The following is a 20,050-nucleotide window of genomic DNA, read 5'->3' on the forward strand; positions in this document are numbered from 1 at the left end:
GCTTTGGCTATTGGGGGTTCTTTCCTTTCCATATAAAGTTAGAGATTAGTGTTTCCATTTCATTAAAGAATGTTGTTAGGATTTGAATTGGTATTGTGTTATATCTATAGATCACTTTGGGTAGTGTTGATATTTTCACAATGTTAAATCTTCCAATCCATATGCATGGTATGTTTTTTCATTTATGTAGGTCTTTTTTGGTTTTTTGCAGTAGTGTTTTGTAGTTTTCTTTGTATAATTCTTTTACATCCCTGGTTAGATTTATTCCTAGATATTTTATCCTTTTGGGGGCTTTTGTAAATGGTATTGTTTTCTTGATTTCATTTTCAGTGTTCTCCTTGTTAGTGTAGAGGAACTCAATTTTGTATGTTGATCTAGTACTCTGTCACTTTGCTGAACCCTTGTATTAGTTCCAGTTTTTTGTGGATTCTCTGAAATTTTCTATATATAGGATCATGTCATCTGGTAATACGAATAGTTTTACTTTCTCCTTGCCAATTTGGATGTCTTTATTTCTTGCTTTATTGCTCTGGCTAGGACTTCCAGTACAATATTGAATAGGAGTGGTGATAATGGGCATCCTTGTCTAGTTCCCATTCTCAAGGGGACTTTCAATCCCTCTCCATTGAGAATAATGTTGGCTGTTGGTTTTGTATTTATGTGCTTAATTATGTTGAGGAATTTCCCTTCTACTTCTATTTTACTGAGAGTTCTTATTAGGAAAGGATGTTGGATTTTATCAAATGACTTTTCTACATTGATTGCAATGGCCATGTGTTTATTTTCCTTTATTTTATTCATATGGCGAATTATATTGATTGATCATTTGCCTTGTTTTTAATTGACTATTGATATTGCCAATATCCCCATTTCCTCAGATGTTGAAGAAATGGTTATTACCAAAAGGCTAATAATACTTTAAAATTTTACTTTTCAGAACACATTTCATCAGCTGCTTTAATCAAACATAATTTAATAAACTCATCAAAAGTAAGTTACTTTCCTTGCTTGGCTAATAAATGAGACAACTAGAAACTTACTTTGGTTGCAGTCTCATTTTCCTTTTTTATTTTTGTGATATTTTTAAAATAAAAATATTTTCATTATTTTTGTAATCACAACAAAAGTATTTTGTTATGGCGTTTTATTACTACTTTCCACAAAGAGTGAAAAAACATTAACTATAATTCATCAGTATCTTGGCTAATGTATATAAAGCATCTAGCACAATGACAAGGTTATAGCTGATACTCCATAAATATTAATTCCCTTCACCTGATGACTGAATATGTGTCACTAGGTAAAGATATACTAAATATCACACTAAAATACACATTACTGGAGTCAACATGCTAAAGAGTTGCATTTATATTCACAAGTATGCTTAGACTGTAATTTGCCTTTTGAATACTGTCCTTGAGCTTGGCTGCTTTCCCTTTTTTTCTCCTTATTTTCGAGCTGTTTGTCCAAAATAAAGATTATTTAGTCCTTGAAGTTTTAGTAAAAGGCATCTGTAAAACCATATGGACCTGTTATTTTTTAAAGGACAGTTTTTTATAATACTTATTCAATTTATTTAATGCTATAGGTTTATTCTGGAGAGGTGGGGCCAAGATGTCAGAGTAGTCAGATGCTTCCAGTGATCCCTCTTACAACAAAGATCAGAAAAAACAAGTGAAATGATTATATTGCTGACAAGCTAGGAGCCCTGAGTATCAAAGGCAAAGCTAGGAAATCAGGCTGAGTGGCATGGGGAGGGAGAGGCGGTTCATAAGTGGCGAGGAGTTGCCAGACCTGACTTGGTGGGAACCAGTGCCCCTCAGACATGACCCCCTGGAGCGGTGGGGCTGGCAGTAGGGTTCAGGATGTAGTTTCCTCAGGGACAGACAGTGAGCCACACAATCTACTCACACCTCTGGACCCAGAGAAGAACAGTGCTCTCGGCAAAAGCTAAGTACTTGTGTTTATTTTACTGTGCCCCCAGCCCCCAAGCCAGCTTCAGTGGCTGTCGATTTCTTTGGGACTGAAATAGGGCCTTCTCAGTACTCGGAGCCATCCTCCTGGCCTTGGAGAAGGGATAAATTAACAATTGGGGGAAAAATAATCTGTTAGGTCCACTAAGCTGGGGAGCTCAGGACAGAAGCGGCTCCTGTCCAGGCTCAACAGTCCATGGACTTTGAACATCTTTCACCCCTGCATGGACCTGTGTGGGCTCATTTCAGGAGATTAGGCCCTTGTTGGCAGACTGTGTGTATGTGCTTGAGATCTGACTTCAACTGTGCAGTGAAGAGATGGGTTTTTGATGTTTGACCCCACTTTGCCTATTAAACAGCTCTTCACCTACCCACATGAAGGGCCTGAGGACTGGTGGCTCCACCCACATCACCTAGCCACCTGCAACAGGGGTGCAAGGATAAGTGATACCTCCCAGTCCTGACAGCCAAAAACACTGGGTGCCCTTGATCCGGCTGCAGAACCCACCCACCTGTGCACTCTAGGGAACTGGGGCATGCTTTCCTCATAGACACTTGGGGGATGGTTGTCAGTCCCCTGCCTTGTTCAGAGAGTGACTCCCATGCTGCAACCAGATACCTGTGCCTACACCAATCACCTCTGCCCCTCTAAGACTGTAGGACAAAGCCTGTACCACACACTTGATGACCAATAACCTGGACCCCTGAGCGGAATCCATATAAGAAAAGTGAATGGACTCCTAGGCTCATATACCTGGTAACAGCTCTAGCCATCTGGTGACAGGACATTAGAGCTTCAAAGGTGCAAAAAAATCAAGCTAGCTCACCCAAGCAGCCTATTTGGGCGTATCAAAACAAAACAAAACAAAGCAAGAAGCTAAGATACAGCAAGCAAACGTAAAATAAATTAATACAATAATATATAGATGGCTCAGAGACAACAATCAATGTCAAATCATATAAAGAAACAGACCATAATTGCTTCAACAAGCTCTCAAAACAAAGAATCAAAGAATCTTCCAGATGAAGAAGTATTCCTGGAATTACCAGATGTAGAATACAAAAGATTAATATACAGATCTCTTCAAGAGATCAGGAAGGAGACCAGGCAAAACACAGAACAAGCCAAGGAACACACAGAAAGTGGTTGAAGAAATTAAAAAAGTTATTCAAGAACATAACGAAAAATTTAATAGGCTGCAAGAATCCATAGAGAGACAGCAATCAGAAATTCAGAAGATTAACAAAATTTACAGAATTAGACAACTCTCTATATTTTTTTTATATAAAGTCAGAGGAGCAAAATTGAGGAAATGGAAGGCAGAATTAGTGAGATTGAAGATAAAACACTCAGCACCAAAATAGTCGAAGAAAAAGCAGATAAAAGAATTAAAAAAAAATGAAGAAACCCTAAGAATCACGTGGGACTCTATCAAGAGAAATAACCCACAAGTGACTGGAGCGTCAGAACAGGGAGGGATAATGCTATACATTTATTTCATCTCTATCAATATTGGTCAATGATATTTTTCTAAAACATAATCCAGTATCTCTAAATCTTCAAGTATACTGGCATAAAGGTGTTAATATTTTATTGTAATATTTTATCTTCTGTTTTTTTCATTCCTCTAAATTTATCTTGCCAGATATTTTGTCTTTTTAAAAGTTTCAGCATTTGAATTTTTTTGATAGTCTCCATTGCGTCTATGTTTTCTATTTTAATTAACTTTACTTATTTTCTTCTGTTGTCTTTGACTTTTTTTCCATTCTATTTCTGGCTCATTAATTTTCTTTTTCTAATATGTGTGCCAAAATACCACTTTAGTTTCATCCCACAATTTTAATATGTAGTGTTTTCAGTTTTATTAATTATAAATGTTTCTGAACACAATGCCATCAGTATGTTAATGTTTCTTTGGTTGTTGCCATTACTTTAGGTGGTCAATTTGTCTGAAAGAATGTGTATTATAAGATAGTTGGGGACATGGTATTAGATAAAATTTTAATTATTTTTATTCAAATCCAGATTTTAATTTTTTTCTATACTTACATTAAAAATCTATGACTATGATTGTGAATGTATAAATTTTCCTTGTGATTTTGTTAGTTTTTTTGTTTGTTTATTAATTATAAGGCTATGTTATCAGGTGTGCATATCTTCTAGACAATTACAACTTTCTGGTGAACTGTTCTCTTCATCATTACGTAATGAATCTTTTATGTCCAATGCTCCTGTCTTAAATTCTATTTTGATTTATTAGAATTTTCTTGATATATCTTTTTTTCATCAATTCCTTTCTATACTTCTGGCATGATTATGCTTTGTGTTATTCTTGTCTATCAGAATACTACATTTTATTTATGCATCTGCCTGACAATCTGTCCTTTAACTGGCAATTGTTAACGGATTACAACACAACATGACATGTGATGTTAATATAAGGCCTGGATCACTCCCTTTTCAGGGAATTTACCCTTTGATTAAGAAAGAAATTCAGATGCTATAGTTCAGTGAGAACTATTTGACTCCTCTGTAACTGTAAGCCTAATTAGATTGTGCTTTCAAATATTAAATCCTCTTGACTTCATCAAATTTGTCCTTCTCTACTTAATAAAGACAGATAAATCAACATTAAGTAATCACAGAATAGGGTATTTATCAATAAAGGATCAAACAAGGTGCTAAGATACATGTTCTACAGATACACAGAAAGCAAGATATATATCACTGTCAAGGCCAAGTAGCTGTTTAATGCATTATGCAAGAGAGTCAAGAGGAGCATATGGACTCCTCTCCAGCCCCCCCAACACAAATGTATGTCTAGCAAAACTAGGAATCAAACACTGACAGCAATTACAGATTGAATTGGGTCTCCATCATAATATATTCCTGGAATGATTTGAAGGCAATTTTGACTTTTTACTTCTTTAGAGTTTAATTTTAGTGGAAGACTATAAAAATCAATCTCCCACCAAATTACCAAAAAAAAAGGACATAATTGTCCCAAGACAAGTTTAGCTTAGTCTTTAAATACTTCAAGATGCAAATCTCCTAGAACTGCCTTTAAAATTTGGTCAATTAACTTTAAATGCCTGCTTTGAAACAACTTCACCAGGTCTTCCTGATTCATCTTTTTCCCATTGTCTTGATCCATTTATGTTTTATTTCATTATCCTAAGTTTACCTTGTTAAAATTTAAAAATTACAACAAAAACAGCAGTTGAACATCTCAGCATTTTGGTTCTCATCCCAACAAGTTTCCTCGAACAGTTAATTGAAGAGACACAGTCATTTCCCAATTCTGTCTTCCTTTTCTTTCCTCTACTTGCATTTGCTAATTCCTGATACTCAGCTCTGTAAACTGTCTTAGTTTATTCAGTGTATGGCCGTTCTACCTGACCTTCAAATTCAATACTTGGTAGAGACGTGACTGACAAATCTTCTGAAAAACCTAGGATAACCTAAAGAGTGACTCACTCTCCCAGAAGTTTCAGAAAGCTGTAAGGAAAAGGACTCTCATTTCTGTCTCCTGGTTATCTTTGGCTTATGGGAAAAGAGACAAATATTGCACGAGAGAGAAAAGAGCTACTTTTAACATCTGTTGAACGAAATATACTACATGACAGCATAATAATTTGTTGTACTTATTTTTATATTTATTTATTGTATGCAAACATATACATTTTTCTGAGTGACAGGAAGTAATTCCTAAAACCAGAAAGCCACACAGAAAAAATCGTTCATAGTTTTACAGAGAGCCTATGTGGTCAAAAATATCACAATTGCTTCAACCATTTGAGTTCTGCCTTTTCTGTCCACTATTAAGATCTTAACTTTCCAGGGATTTTAAAGGATCAGTAAGAATTGTAGTAAACTAGGGGCGTGATAAGATGAAAATCTCCAGAACACCCTCAGGAAAAACTGGATAATTTTTTTTTCAATTGCATTTTTGACTATTCTTAAGGGGAAAAACATCAATAACCCACGATTTTTAAATGCCAGTTTTAAAATGCACCTATTGATGTGTATATAGTCATTCTACTTCCAGAAATATTTGAAGAAGCTTTAAAGTCGTAAATTAAATGGTAGCTCTGTGTTAACTCACTGTATGACTCCAGAAAATAAATAATAAAACTCTAATGAATTTGGACTTCACAGGCTTCATCTCCTAATGATGAAATTTCATTTAATATGTACATAAAGAGATGCAAAACACAGTGGTAAAATCATAAGATTAGTAAATTGTAAAGAGCTACAGCTGCTAACCAGAAGGTCTGCAGTTCAAATCCACGAGGCACTCCTTTGAAACCCTATGGGGGCAGTTCTACTCTGTTTTGTAGGGTCGCTGTGACTTGTAATTGACTCAACGGCAACAGGTTTGGTGTTTTGGTTTTACAGGTGGCTAATAATAGTGGAATTCATATTTATAAGATACAGCATATTTAAAAGGTTCCATATTTATATTTACAAATATAGAATTTATATCTCTATATTATATATTTATAGGGCAAAGTACAAGTGAGATTCTTTAATCTAATCTATGTGTTTTATGTGTGTTTAAAATTGTCAGAGGCTTTTCTGTTTTATTTTCTTCCAAAAGATCTTAATTTTTAAAAACATATTTTAAGGAGACATTTCAATGGTATATATACAAGGTAATTTTAACATATTATTTTGCACCGAGGGATAAGAATGGTGTGGGTAGATCCTACTAGTTCTGGAGCATCCATTTTGTCCTGCCACATCTTTTTCCAGCAGAGGAGCTGGTAGGTTAGAGGCACTAACCTTCCAGTAAGCAGCTGGGTGCTTAACCGCTCTGCCACCAGGGATCCTTCATTTTGACCTTAAAAAAAAAAAAAAAACCTATTGCCGTCGAGTCGATTCTGACTCCTAAGGACCCTGTTTTGCCCTTAGAATCTAATCACTTAAGGTTAAGAAGAGGAAAACAAACTCTAATTTTGTGAAAGAATAAATGAGAGAAGTCTAGCAAATAGCAGACTATGGATTAAATTAACTATTGAATCATCAAACTGAAGTGAATGTCAGCAAATGGGGCTCTTCTCATCTTTAAGAATGTCCACATTCAATTCACAATTATTCAAAACTATGAAGGGAACCATAGCTCATGTGAAGCACAGAATATTTATCCTCAAAAAAATTCTCCTTACTGTACCATTAGAGTATAATAACTTTGAGGTTAATAAGAAGAAAAACAAATTTTTTAACAGAGTTTTGAGAAGGAGTATTTGGAGAGTCCATGTGCCTGCCTTCCCTGATGGTTTGTTATCAATATTTACTTTGCTTCTTCAAACATCAAGGGATTTTTTAGAAGTTAAGCATAATCGTTTTATGAACCTAGACAAACTATTTTCTTACATGTGAAGGAATACAGGTTTGATGGATTTTCATAGAGGGAAGTTCTCTACTGCCATTTCTTCACCTTTGATATTAATTGGCTTAGAGCACATATGGATATTTTGCAGAAAATAGAAGAAATCAGGGGAACAGACCAGAGTTGGACGAAGTCATGGGAGGAGAATGACCCAAGGAGAATGACATAAAAGAGGTGAGTATATTACACACACACACACATGCACACAAATGTTTGCTTTGAAGCAACACACCAAAAATAAATATAGTATGGCCTTCGTCAGAATTATGGCCATTTAAATTGTGTCCCTGATATGTTTGCAGGAACAAGGTGTTAATAAAACATGCTTACCCCAAGAATACTGACCCAAAGGACAATAAAGAGGGATCAATTTATATTGCCAGAAGTAGTTAAGAACCAAAAAAAAAAAAAAAAAAAAAAAAAGTCCTAAATTTAGAGTACTGTACAAATTAATTAGGTAAATCAGAGCACTCAAGGGAATTCTATTCTCTAATGGATTTAAATTACCGGAAACACTTTTTTTTTCTCCCTCTAGCCATTTAGATATTGGTCAGAGTGTCAGTCACCACATTCATTTAATTTTTTATTCATTAATTAGTTCTGATTTTAAATGAGTGGACCAAGTAGCAACTCATGAGACAAATCTTGAACTGTGTGGGTTCACATTCAAATGTATGCACTTCCACTACCCCACCCCAGTGCCATCGAGTAGATTCCAACTCAGAGCGACCCTATAGGACAGAGTAGAATTGCCCCATAGAGTGTCTAAGGAGCGCCTGGCGGATTCAAACTGCTGACCCTTTGGTTAGCAGCCGCAGCACTTAACCACTATGCCACCAGGCACTTCCACTAGTTCTAGCAATGTACATGGGTGAGAGGAGGGCTTTCAGAACACACATTTTTATGTTAATCAAGACCCAACATAAAACCTTGTGCCTGAAACCCTGAAATCTTGTGCCTTGAAACAAAAGGAAATATTAGCATTGAAATTATAATCATGCTTGACATCAGAAATTGTATTTTTAACATAAGACAAAACAAAAAATTAGGCTCGTTTGGCATTCTCACCCTCCTAGAGTGATTCAGGCAGACAGCAGAGCTAGGAAAACAACTGGAGCCTATTTTGGGAAGGTCCATCAGTGCCAGAGCCCAGGCATCTTAGTTACCTAGTACAGCTATAACAGAAATACCATAAATGGGTAGCTTGAAAGAACAGAAATTTATCTTCTCACAGTTCCAGAGGCAAAAGTCCAAATTCAGAGCATGAACCTCAAGGGAGGTCCAACAAGTCAGTAGCCTTTGGAGTTTCTGAGAGTTCCTGGGTGCTCCTAGGCATTCTTTGGTGTCTGTCTCTTGCCCCCGCCCCCACCCCATGTGTGTCTCTGTGTCTATACTGCTTTTTTAATAACTCAGAAGTAATTAGGTTTAGGACACACCCTTTGCTGGTACAGTGTATTAACAGAACAAAAGAAAATCCTGATTTTCAAAAACTGTGTCATATTTATAAAAAAAAAAAAACCAGTCACTTTTTTTTTTTTTTATAGTTACCCAAAAAACCACTGCCATCGTATAGTTACAGGGCTTGAGATTTCCATATATATTTTAGGGTAACATAGTTCAATTCACAATTCAACCCCATAAGGCAAAAAACCATGACCATCCGTGGTGCTTGCTGAGGGCAAAGGGAATGTGGAATGGGTAGTAGAAGAAAGTAGCTGTAAATAACAGCTAAAACCACGTCTCCAGTTGCAGAAATGAAGGCTGTCATTTTTATGAGTGTTTACTCATTGTTTTCTTATGAATATGTTTGTGCGTGTGTGTATGATATCCTTGTTTTATTCCATCACTTATCGTAAAACATAAGGTGTATTAGCACCCTCTCTGGAAAAAGGTTTAGTGTGTTTTTTGTTGTACACAGGACAGTCATATCATGTTAAGCAGAAGTATAACTTTGTTACTATCTTTATTTGGAGATTACATATAGTATAAGGAGATGTGTACAGGTGAAAAGTTGAAAAGGGGTGGAATGTGATGGTTGATTTTATGTGCCAACTTGACTAGACTATCATGCCCAGTTGTTTGATAAAACACTAATCGCTATTTTGAAGAAACTACGTGTGCTTAAATCAGTTGCCCTTAAGTAACGCTGATTACCTTCCATAATGTGGGTCAGCTTTAATCAGTCAGTTTAAGGCCTTAAGAGCAAACATGGAGTTTTCCTAAGGTGTGTTCTACCCTAGATTATAAACAGACATTTTGCCAGAACACTCTTATTCTTCACTCTTCCCGTCACCTGACCTATAGATTTTGCCATGCAAGTTTGCAGGAGTCTCCAGCCTATCACCTGACTTAATGAATTTTGGACTTGCCAGCCCTTCACAAACACCTGAGCCAATTCCTTGAAATAAATCCATCTCTTCTCTCTTTCCCTGTTGTTGTTAGTTGGCGTCAAGTCAATTCCAACTCATGGCAACCCCATGTGTTACAGAGCAGAATTGATCCATAGAGTTTTCTTGTCTATAATTTTTTACAGAAGCAGATTGCCAAGACTTTTCCTCCCTGGCATTGCTGGGTGGGTTTGAACTACTAACCTTTAGGTTAGCAGTGGAGCATAAACCATTTGTACCACCTAGGGATCTCTCTCTCTCTCTCTTTATATCTATCTATCTAGATACATATATATCTATATAAGAATATAGATATATAGATATTTACATAGTTGGATATTTGGAATAAATTTCTTTATTCAATATATATAAAAAACTAGATGTAGATAAACAGATACCACTAGTTCTGTTTCTCTAGAGAACCCCGACTAAGTCACCAGGCAAGGTGAATGTAGAAAATGGCTCTTTCCAATTCCATATAGACAGTCAGGTCTCCGACTTCCTAGAAAAGCAGAACATCCTTAACTCCTCAGAACTTCTTCCTCAGTGACAGAGGGCTGGTGAGGCCAGGAAAGCTTGTTTGTTTAGATAGATCCCCAGAGGATATGACGAAGTTCAAAGGAGATTGTGTAAGTCACACAACTGAGCCAGGCATATGAACTGATGTCATCTGGAAAGCTCCTGACCTGTATACCAGTAGACTCACGAAGAAGGGTCCCAGAACACTAATGAAGTCTCATTCCCCGCCTTCAGTGAGTAGGGACAATACAACATTCTCAGGAGGATGTTAAGAATACCTAGGGATCCATTTTACTGTACAGCAGAGTAGGCTTTTTGAGGAAGCAGCTGACAGAGAAGTATGATTAATATTGAACTGTAAAACCAATTATATGCACTGGGTAAAAAAGCACTGGGTAGTCCAGGGAAAACACAGAGCCACTCACCTCCCTGTTCAGAGCCCTTTCTCGGAGGTTTTCTGACCTACAGAAACCTGGTGAAAGATTTGGGAGCTTAGTCAGATAAACTCAAAGCTGGTTCATTGTATTTTGCAAGTAATTCATATAATTTTCTCTCAATGCTCCAGCAAATGCTTAGGATAATTTCCTATCATTAAAATTTACAAATAAGCATCATCTCTTTATATCTATATATACCACGATACATGTTTGTGTAAGTAACTCACAGTCTCACTTTACCTCTAGGTTATTATCATTGTATACACGGAAAAGCTGGAAAAGTAGAGTGAACTCAATGCCAAAATGTGGTCACACTTCAGATATCTTGTGTTTGTATAATGTTTAGTGAAAGCAAGTCCAATTTCAAGTTCTGTCACAATTAATTCCTATTTTAATTTGTTTTGTTTGTAGTTGTAAAGTATCAGAGACTATGCCAAAGAGGTTTTAAAGCTATTTTACAACTTTTATAGGAATTAGCTTTATTCAGAACCCCAAAATAACAGAGTTACTTAAAAGCTGAGAAGTCATCCATGGATCCATTTAGTATTCACTAAGCGCTCTTCTTAGTCAGTCACCTACTGACACTGGTGATATGATAGAAAAAAAAAAAAGTCACTTTCCCTGCCTTCAAAATGTGTCCAGTCTAGCACAAAAAGAGCACATAACAAAAGGTTAAATAATAAGACACACAACTAGGGTATTGTGGAAATATGTAAGACGAGAACTTAACAGCCAGTGAATAAATGAGGCAACCAGAAAAAGGCATTATATAGAATACAGTAGCTTATAGGAGTCTGGTGCTGGGGAGCACATTTCGAGACAAGAAAACCCCAGAGACAGACATTAGAATGTGTGAGGACGAAGAATTAATTTTTGAACAATTAAATATGAGACATTGTGGGATATATAGATCAAGCTATGATGGGCAACTGGATATAAAATCTGAAGTGCATGAAGAAAAACAGGATAGATACACAGATTTGAAAGTAATCTGTAGTTGAAACCCTAAGACCTAGTGAGCTTTTTGCTTGAGTAGGATGCAGAAAAAGATGATTAAAGGGACAGGACAGGATGCTAAGGGAAGAGCATGGGTAGAGAAAGAAAATCCCAGGGAGGCAGGAGGGGAAGAAATATCTGATGAATAAAAGGTAATATGAAAGTATATTAATCTTGGAAGTCAAGAGGGTGGACATTTCATGGCTCTAATCATCAACAGATTTCAACTCAAGAAGTCTGGTAAGATAATGCCACTCCCCCCCACCCACATCTTTAGTTTGTCAATAAGTGGAATTGCTGATAAATTTATGCAAAACGGTGAGTGAGAAGTCAGGGTACAGTGGATTGAAGAACAAAAGAAAGTAAGAAGTGGAGACAGTGAATAGAGGCACTCCTTTGAAAATTTCCAATGAGAAATGATGTTTCAGAATGCTGAGGCCTGGGGACAGCACCACCCACAAAGCCAGGCAGACCACTATGAATCAGCTCTAGGGTGATGGTGAACATTATGGCCAAACTTCCTTGGACTCATGATCTAAATCGTCTTTATAGCCAACAATCCTGAACGTTAGTGAGGAACAAAAGAGAAAATGGATGTGAAAGGTTTAGGCGAACTAGAAATTGCCATACAAATGTTAGTTATTATGGTTGTTATTACTACAATTTGATCTTGTTAGATTCTGGTCTGTACCTCAGCCCATTTTATATCAGAGTTGAAAAGCAAATTGAAAAGCCTTCCCAATGGACTTTGTAGAGAGGAAACATAAGTACTTAACTTACACATTATGCATATAATTTAGACTCAAGAGATCAAATGGATAACTGCAGTGAACACAATTGCCATCTTTAGACAGCTCAATGTGAACTTCCTGATGGAAAGAAAGCATTCCAAAGTTCTATGTAATTGGATGTGATAATATGGGCGTGTTGGCTGCTTGCTTTCTTCTCATTTCAGTTGGATACTTGGAATAAATTTCTGTATTCAAATTGTAACTGCTGTCATTTTGATAACACTCCAACTTGAAACATTTGGATTGTTGGGTGTAGACCTTTGCCAGCTTGAAACAAATGGAGGTTGGCTAATGAAGGATTCAAGGGCACCCTGGCACAGCAGCAGCAGACAGAATCTTTCCTTGCTATGAAGTTTCCAATATGGGAAGGTTTTCCAATTGTTCTTGCATTCAAAATGAAGCAGAGAATTCAGGGACTTACAAAACTCTTCGTAATTGCTATAGACATGTGTACTGATGAGTGGACAGGAGCCTTCCTCTTTTGCCTACAGAATGCTCAAAGATAATCCCAATGTGTGTGCATGTGTATGTGTGTGTTAAATTTAATTTTCTTCTTGCTTCTGGTTCCTTTGTTTTTTTTTTTTCTAAGATAAACCCTCCATCCCTGCCATCCGATACACATAAATAACTCTTTTGAACTTCTTTTTTTTGACTTTTGACACCAAATGTTCTATTGTTTTTAATAAAATTTGTTCATTCATTAAACTAATATGATTGAGCACTTACTATACAACCCAAAAAAAAAAACTCATTGCCATCGAGTCGATTCCAACTCATAGCGACCCTATAGGACAGAGTAGAACTGCCCCCATAGAGTTTCCAAAGAGCTCCTGGTGGATTTGAACTGCCGATCTTTTGGTTAGCAGCCGTTGCACTTAACCACTATGCCACCAGGGTTTCTGACTTACTATATATCTGAGCTTATCCATGGTGCTGAAAGAATGAACAAGACAGAGTTTCTGCTTTCAAAGAGTGCAAATCAATATAGGGAAAATATCTGTAAAAGTGTCACAATTCAGTGACATAAGTTCTACAGTAAGGGCACACATAGAGGAGTGATTAAACATCCCAAAGATGAGATAGACAGGTTTCACAGAAATAGCGTTTAATTAGCTTTAAAGAGTGGATAGGATTTTGACTTCTAGACAAGATGAGAAAGAATTATTTCGTCTTTCTTTTTAACTTGTAAGTTTGTTGAGGTCATTGGTTCTGACCTTTGCCAGAACAAAGAAGCTTAGTTTTCCCTGTATGAGTGGGAATTGACTCAATGGCAATGAGTTTGGTTTGGGGTTATAGTACCTATTACAGTGATTTGAATATATATATATATATAAAAACTTGCCATCGAGTCAATTCCAACTCGTAGTGACACTATAGGACAAAGTAGGACTGCCCTATAGGGTTTCCAAGGCAATATAATCTTTATGGGAGCAGACTGCCACATCTTCCTCCCGAGGAGAGGGTGGTGGGTTCAAACTACCTATCTTTTGGTTAGCCGAGCGCTTAACCACTGTACGACCAGGGCATGCTGAATCGAATGTGGGGATCTAAAAATATTTGTTACCTTAAATCCAAATGCTGTTAAGGTATCCTTTTTCATTCTCCTGCCTTCGTGTTCTCCTTGAACCAGGCACAATCTGCAGGATTCATGTTCTTGTTACACTCATCTTAAAGGTTCTGTAAAGGCCCTATTGCCTTCTATCTCCCCCTCCTCCACCACCTATACTGCCAATCTGTATTACATTTCCCAGTTTCTCCAGTTAATGGTTTGACAACTCCAGGAATTGTTTTCATTTGCTTTATAAATTAAGTCAGAATTATAACTAATTCAACTTGGTCTCTTCGAAGTGCCTCCTCCCTTCCACACTTTACAGAAGATCTGTACAAATCCTAAAATGCGGAAATCTCAAACTTAGATGGACCTGTGGTGTTCGCCATCACGTATGATGTTGGCACCTCATAGAATGCTAATCTTCTGCTATGTCCTTCTCAGTTGTCATGATTTATGTATATGTATGCAGTTTCTTTTTCTACAGATCCAGATTTGCTACAGCGAGTCACTATTTTAATGCCTTAAAGATGAAGAAATAAGCTAAAGATAATACTATTTTAAGAAATCAGAACACTTGGAGCTCCTGGAAGTTATAAAGAAAACCTCTAAATAATGGAAATTGTGGGCTTAATCAATCCAATTGTCCTTCTGTGATTAAGACAAACAAAAATTAAACAAAAAACAGCAATAGACAATATCAGTGGAGGAAACAAGGCCAGTGGAAGGAAAAAAAAAAAAAGGTATTTAGAGCTCTCTCACAACATGGAGTCCCTAGGTGGTACAAACAGTTAACATGCTTGCCTATTAACTGAAAGGTTAGGGTTTCGAGTCCACCCAGGGGAGCCCTGGTGATTTCCCTCGAAAAAATCAGCCACTGAAAACCTTACTGAGCACAGTTCTACCCTGGGGTAGAACATACAGGGTTGCCATGGTCAGAATCCACTTGAAGGCAATTGGGTTTTTTGAATCTCTGGGTGGTGTAAATGGCTAATGTGCTCAGTTGCCAGCAGAAAGGTTGGGCGTTTGAGTTCACCTAGAGGTGACTCTCTTCAGATCATCATACAATTGCTGTTTGGGTACACTATTACAATGCCATTTTACGTAAATAATATGAAAGACACTGCAGGTGATTATGGACTATTTCATATTATCTACATAAAATGAGAATGCTGTAAGCCTAAAAGGCCAGGTTACTCTAAGGCAACCTTCAGTCAAAAGAATGTTATTGCCTTTACAGAGTTAAACATTTTCAGCAATTAAACCCAAAACCCAACCCAGTGCCGTCCAGTCGATTCCGACTCATAGCGACCCTATAGGTTTCAGCAATTTGGCTGTCATACATGTTGACTTTTTGGGTATTTAGTTAATGTGTCCTTCGATAATTTGATAATTTCAGCAATTAGGAGGCAAATTTTCAAAGGCTACATTAACTAAATACCCAAAAAGTCAACATGTATGACAGCCAAAATTTATTGAAATGTAAGTATGATCAAAATGAATAAAATTTTCTGAAATCATCTAAAATTTAATAGAAAGAGTTGAACCTGGTTTGTGTACACTTTCTTTATTTGGTGTAGAGTTGATTTCTGAGAATTTTAGAGCTACTCTTCTGAAATGTAACGTAAGGTCAAAATATAACCTGAAAACTGGAAAGTAATATAAAAAATACAGGTGGATTTCCTTTACATTCCTAGCCTACAATTTAGAAATAGTTATCTAGACCTGATTTCTGTATATTCAACTTTCTACTTTTCATCTGCAAATGAAAGTCTGACAGACTTCTGAAACGTATTTGATCAAAAATTAAACTCAAATTTCTCTCCCCAATTTGTTACTATATAGTTTTATTATCATCTTAATAACCCCCACACCCAGTGCCGTTGAATCGATTAATAAATACCACTAAAACCAAACCAAACCTGTTGCTGTCTCATTGATTCTGACCCATAGCAACCCTATAAGACAGAGTAGAACTGCCCCATAGGGTTTCCAAGAGTGGCCAGTGGATTCAAACTGCTGGCCTTTTGATTAGCAGCCAAACTCTTAACCACTGCACCACTAGGGCTGCTCTATAATAAATCCCACTACCATCTACTAATTGCTCAAGTCGGAAGCCATCTTTACTTATTCCTCTTGCCTTCCTTAACGTCCGTTCTATCACCAAATTCTGTCAATGTTAAGTGTGAATTCTGTATTGAATCTGCACATAAGACCTCTAGTCTAGTCCAAGCCATCATTATTTCTCATCCAGACTAGTGCAATAGTCTTCTAACTGTGATACCTGATTCCATTTTACCAATTTCCAACCCATTAATTCACAGATGCCAGACTAAACTTCTTAAAATGTAAGTCAGAATAGTTTATTACTCGAGTCAAAACTCTTCAATGAATTTCCAATATATTTAGGACAAAACAAAATGAAGCAAGACTCCAACCACTTAATCATGACTTCTTGGTTTCAAATGGATAGAATTACCAATTTTAAAGTGCTTAACCCAAAGGAGAAGACCTGGAAAATTTATTGAACCACAGTACACTCTTGCCTAGTCTCAGAGTGGAGGTCACGTCTGGCACAAATGTATCCAGGGATCCCAATCCTATTGGCAAAGCTCTATATTTTCCTCTACCCCTAGTTTCTGCTTTCATCTGCATGTCTACATTCTTAGACCAGCACTCACCATGTGGCATCAAAAGGGCCACTGGCATCTCAGTAAGTACATTTTGCCAGCTTAGCAACTCCAGTGACAAGAGTAAGTTTTTCCAGCAGTGGAAGAATAGTTTGAAACAAGATTTTGATTGGTCTGGCTTAGGTGTGTCATGAAATGTTAGATTTTGCATTATCTTTAAGCTTTTTCCTGAGTCACAATTTTAGTTCCATTTAAAATAACTCTTCACAAGAAAATGGTTTTAGATGTGTTTGATAAGATACAAGAGTATTTAATACAGGTAGGTTTATTTATAACAAGAACAGCAAGGTCTTGATCTTCAGGTTCATTATTGGTAAGTAAAATCAATTCCCTATGACATGGTTGTCAACTTTTAAGAGAACAAAGTTTTTTGTAACATTCTAACACAGAAAGTTTTTGAAAGCAAGTGTTCATGGTCTCAAGATTACAAGGCAAGAATCTTTGGAACTATTCTGACAAATTTTAATTATTTTAGGAAAGTATTTTGTGCCTCAAATATGAATAAACAATAGACATCAGACTGAAATTCAACTTTATGATGAGATACTGATTATGGATTTAATTTACATTTTAGGGTAATGTGATTAGATATATTTGCTATCTTTTTCTTTGTCCTACCAAAACAAAGGTGAAAGATCGATTCACTGCTTTGCACTCTCATTTGCACTCCTGTCATTCATCTTCTCTGGAGGCTCTCTCAAAGTTCTGCTAGTTGAAAAGTACAGCCTCCAGTTTCAACTTGAATGTTAATAAAGGCTGAATCAAAGACGTTGGGCTTGTCTTTTTTTTTTTTTTTTAATCTGTATTAGTGTGTAAATACGTACACTTAATCAGTGTCATCAAGCGATGGATCTGACATGCTAAGCTTGGATGATGTTCCTACCTGCATGCTTGGTAGGGCATGGGGAGGAAGTCAAACTCAACCAAACAATAATTAATGGGTTAACCACAGTAAAGGGATGTGTTATCAGTAGAAGTAGAAAAGGAGGAAGAACAGGGCAACATTAGATGTTAGATCTGAACTACACATGCCTTATCAGGGCTATCAAGCCCTATCCTCACCTACCACTTCAACATCAATTTCTACCTCTCCCCTCCCCACTCACTGAAGACCAGCTGCAGTTGTCTTCTTTCATTATTTTTAAATGCTAAGTTATTCTTTATAATATTATCTTTCTTCCCAATTCACGTAGCATCTCCTTCTCAACCATTACTCAGTTTAAATTTTCCTCCCTCAGAAAGGACTTCCCTCCCTTCCTCCCACAATCTAGCTTAAATCATCTTATTCGACTATCTCTTAATGCCTTTTCATTTATTTATCCAATATATATATTTTTAACTACAGAAGTAATATTAGGCAAAATACGTGGTTTCTACATTGTTAGACTTAGAATACATTGTGTGTATCTATATCGATAACTAACCAAAACCAAACCTGTTGCTGTCATAGAACTGCTCCACAGGGTTTCCATGGAGTGGCTGGTAGATTCAAACACCCGACCCTTAACCACTGTGCCACCAGGGCTATAGCTTTCTGTATCATCATCAGGATGCTGTGCTATGAGAACGTACAACTACATCTGATCAAGACTTGGGGTTCTGGATTCAAAGGATGAATGGTAAATTAGGGAAGATGGGAAGGAAAACAAATCAAAGCAAACTTCAGGTGGGTGGGCCTTGAAGCATGAAGTGCTAGATGATGTCATTTTCCTAAGCAAAATGATTGCCCAAAGACGGGCTTTGGAAAGTGAAGTAAAACAACTGGGCATATTCCCAGTGTTTTAAAGGTAAATGATTTCCTACAGTATACATTCATTTGACACTAACATTACTTGTAATTTTCTCCAAAATATAAGAAATACAAAAAGCCCACCAACCTTGATTCAAATTTTTAATTTAAATTGACCTTTGTTTCCAGGGATTCTCAATGGAAAGAGAAAAAAACAAAATATACATCATGCATTCCCGCTGACACTACTGATTCAAACAGAAGATCATGGAGTTTTTGCTTAAACTCATTGATTTTATATCTTTTTCTACTTTGCCCCCGCTGAAAACTCAAGTTCTTATTGACACCGACATACTTAAAAATTTTCTTTAAACCACATTACTCAGACTGCAATCTCAACGTAACAGAATGATTACAGAAAGTAATTTGAGATCCTTTCATAGGATTACATGCTTGTGAAGTTAAATTATGATTTTTAAAATCCCTTGGAAAAGTTTCTCTCTGTGGGGCTATGCTAGGAACTCATTAAACAATTAAAGCTCATTTGCATCATTCTGCTTTCAATGTTAGGGATTTTAAAAATCAGTTTGTTTCATAACTATGGAAATATGTACATGGTTCCAAAGTTAAATTTGCAAGACCAAGTATAATAACAAATATATATATGTATATATATATGTATATATATATATATTAGTGTATAAAAATATTTCTCTTTACTTTTTAAAGCTACATGCTACTCTATTGTTTGGATGCACTATAAATTCAGTCAGTCCTCTATTCCTAAACACTTTTATTGTTAACCCTTTTGAGCATTTATAAATACCACTGCAATAAATAGCCTTGTGCATATATCATTTTGTATTTCTGCTAGCATATCTTGGAGACAGATTCCTAGCAAAGAAATTGCTGGGTTAAATGGTAAATGCATATTTAATTTTGCAAGATACTTTTCAAATTCTCCTATGAAGGGATTGCATCTCTTTGCATTTCCACAAGAAATGCAACAGAGCACTTGTTTCCCCACAGCCTTGTCAAAAAATACTCTGTTAAACATTTGGATTTTTGCTAATCTGATGTGCAGACAATGAATTTCTCTTATTATGAATGAGCGAAGATAAGCAGCTTTTCATATATTTGAGGGACATTTTCATTGCCTTTTCTGGGAATTGTGTGTTCATATTTCTATCCTGTGTTTTAAATATAGTTTTTGGTTAAGCTTCCTCTCTTTTTAGAAGTTCTTCATGGATTGTACTATTAAACCTTTGTAATAGGGTTTGCTGATCATTTTTCCAGCATTTCATTTCCTTTTAACTTTGTCCCTGGTGCATTCTTGTCATGCAAAAGTTGTGCATATGTGGTTAAATTTGTCTTTTTTTCCCTTCATCATGTTTGGACATTAAGTATAGTGAGAAAAGTTTTTTCTACAATACGCTTATAAAGAACTTACTCATATTTTCTGCCTTTCAATTCTATTAAAAAACCCACTGCTGTTGAGTCGATTCCGACTCATAGCGACCCTATAGAACAGAGTAGAACGGCCCCATAGAGTTTCCAAGAAGCGCCTGGAGGATTTGAACTGCCGA

The 20,050-nt window shown here is 36.5% G+C and overlaps 1 protein-coding gene across 5 annotated transcripts in view; it reads right to left on the reverse strand.

The window, feature by feature from the left end:
* Positions 1-20,050, reverse strand: part of NOL4 (nucleolar protein 4) — a 409,694-nt gene that overhangs the window by 9,488 nt on the left and 380,156 nt on the right. The window lies entirely within an intron of this gene.

The sequence above is a fragment of the Elephas maximus genome, chromosome 11 (assembly GCF_024166365.1).
Source record: "Elephas maximus indicus isolate mEleMax1 chromosome 11, mEleMax1 primary haplotype, whole genome shotgun sequence".
NCBI lineage: Eukaryota > Metazoa > Chordata > Mammalia > Proboscidea > Elephantidae > Elephas > Elephas maximus.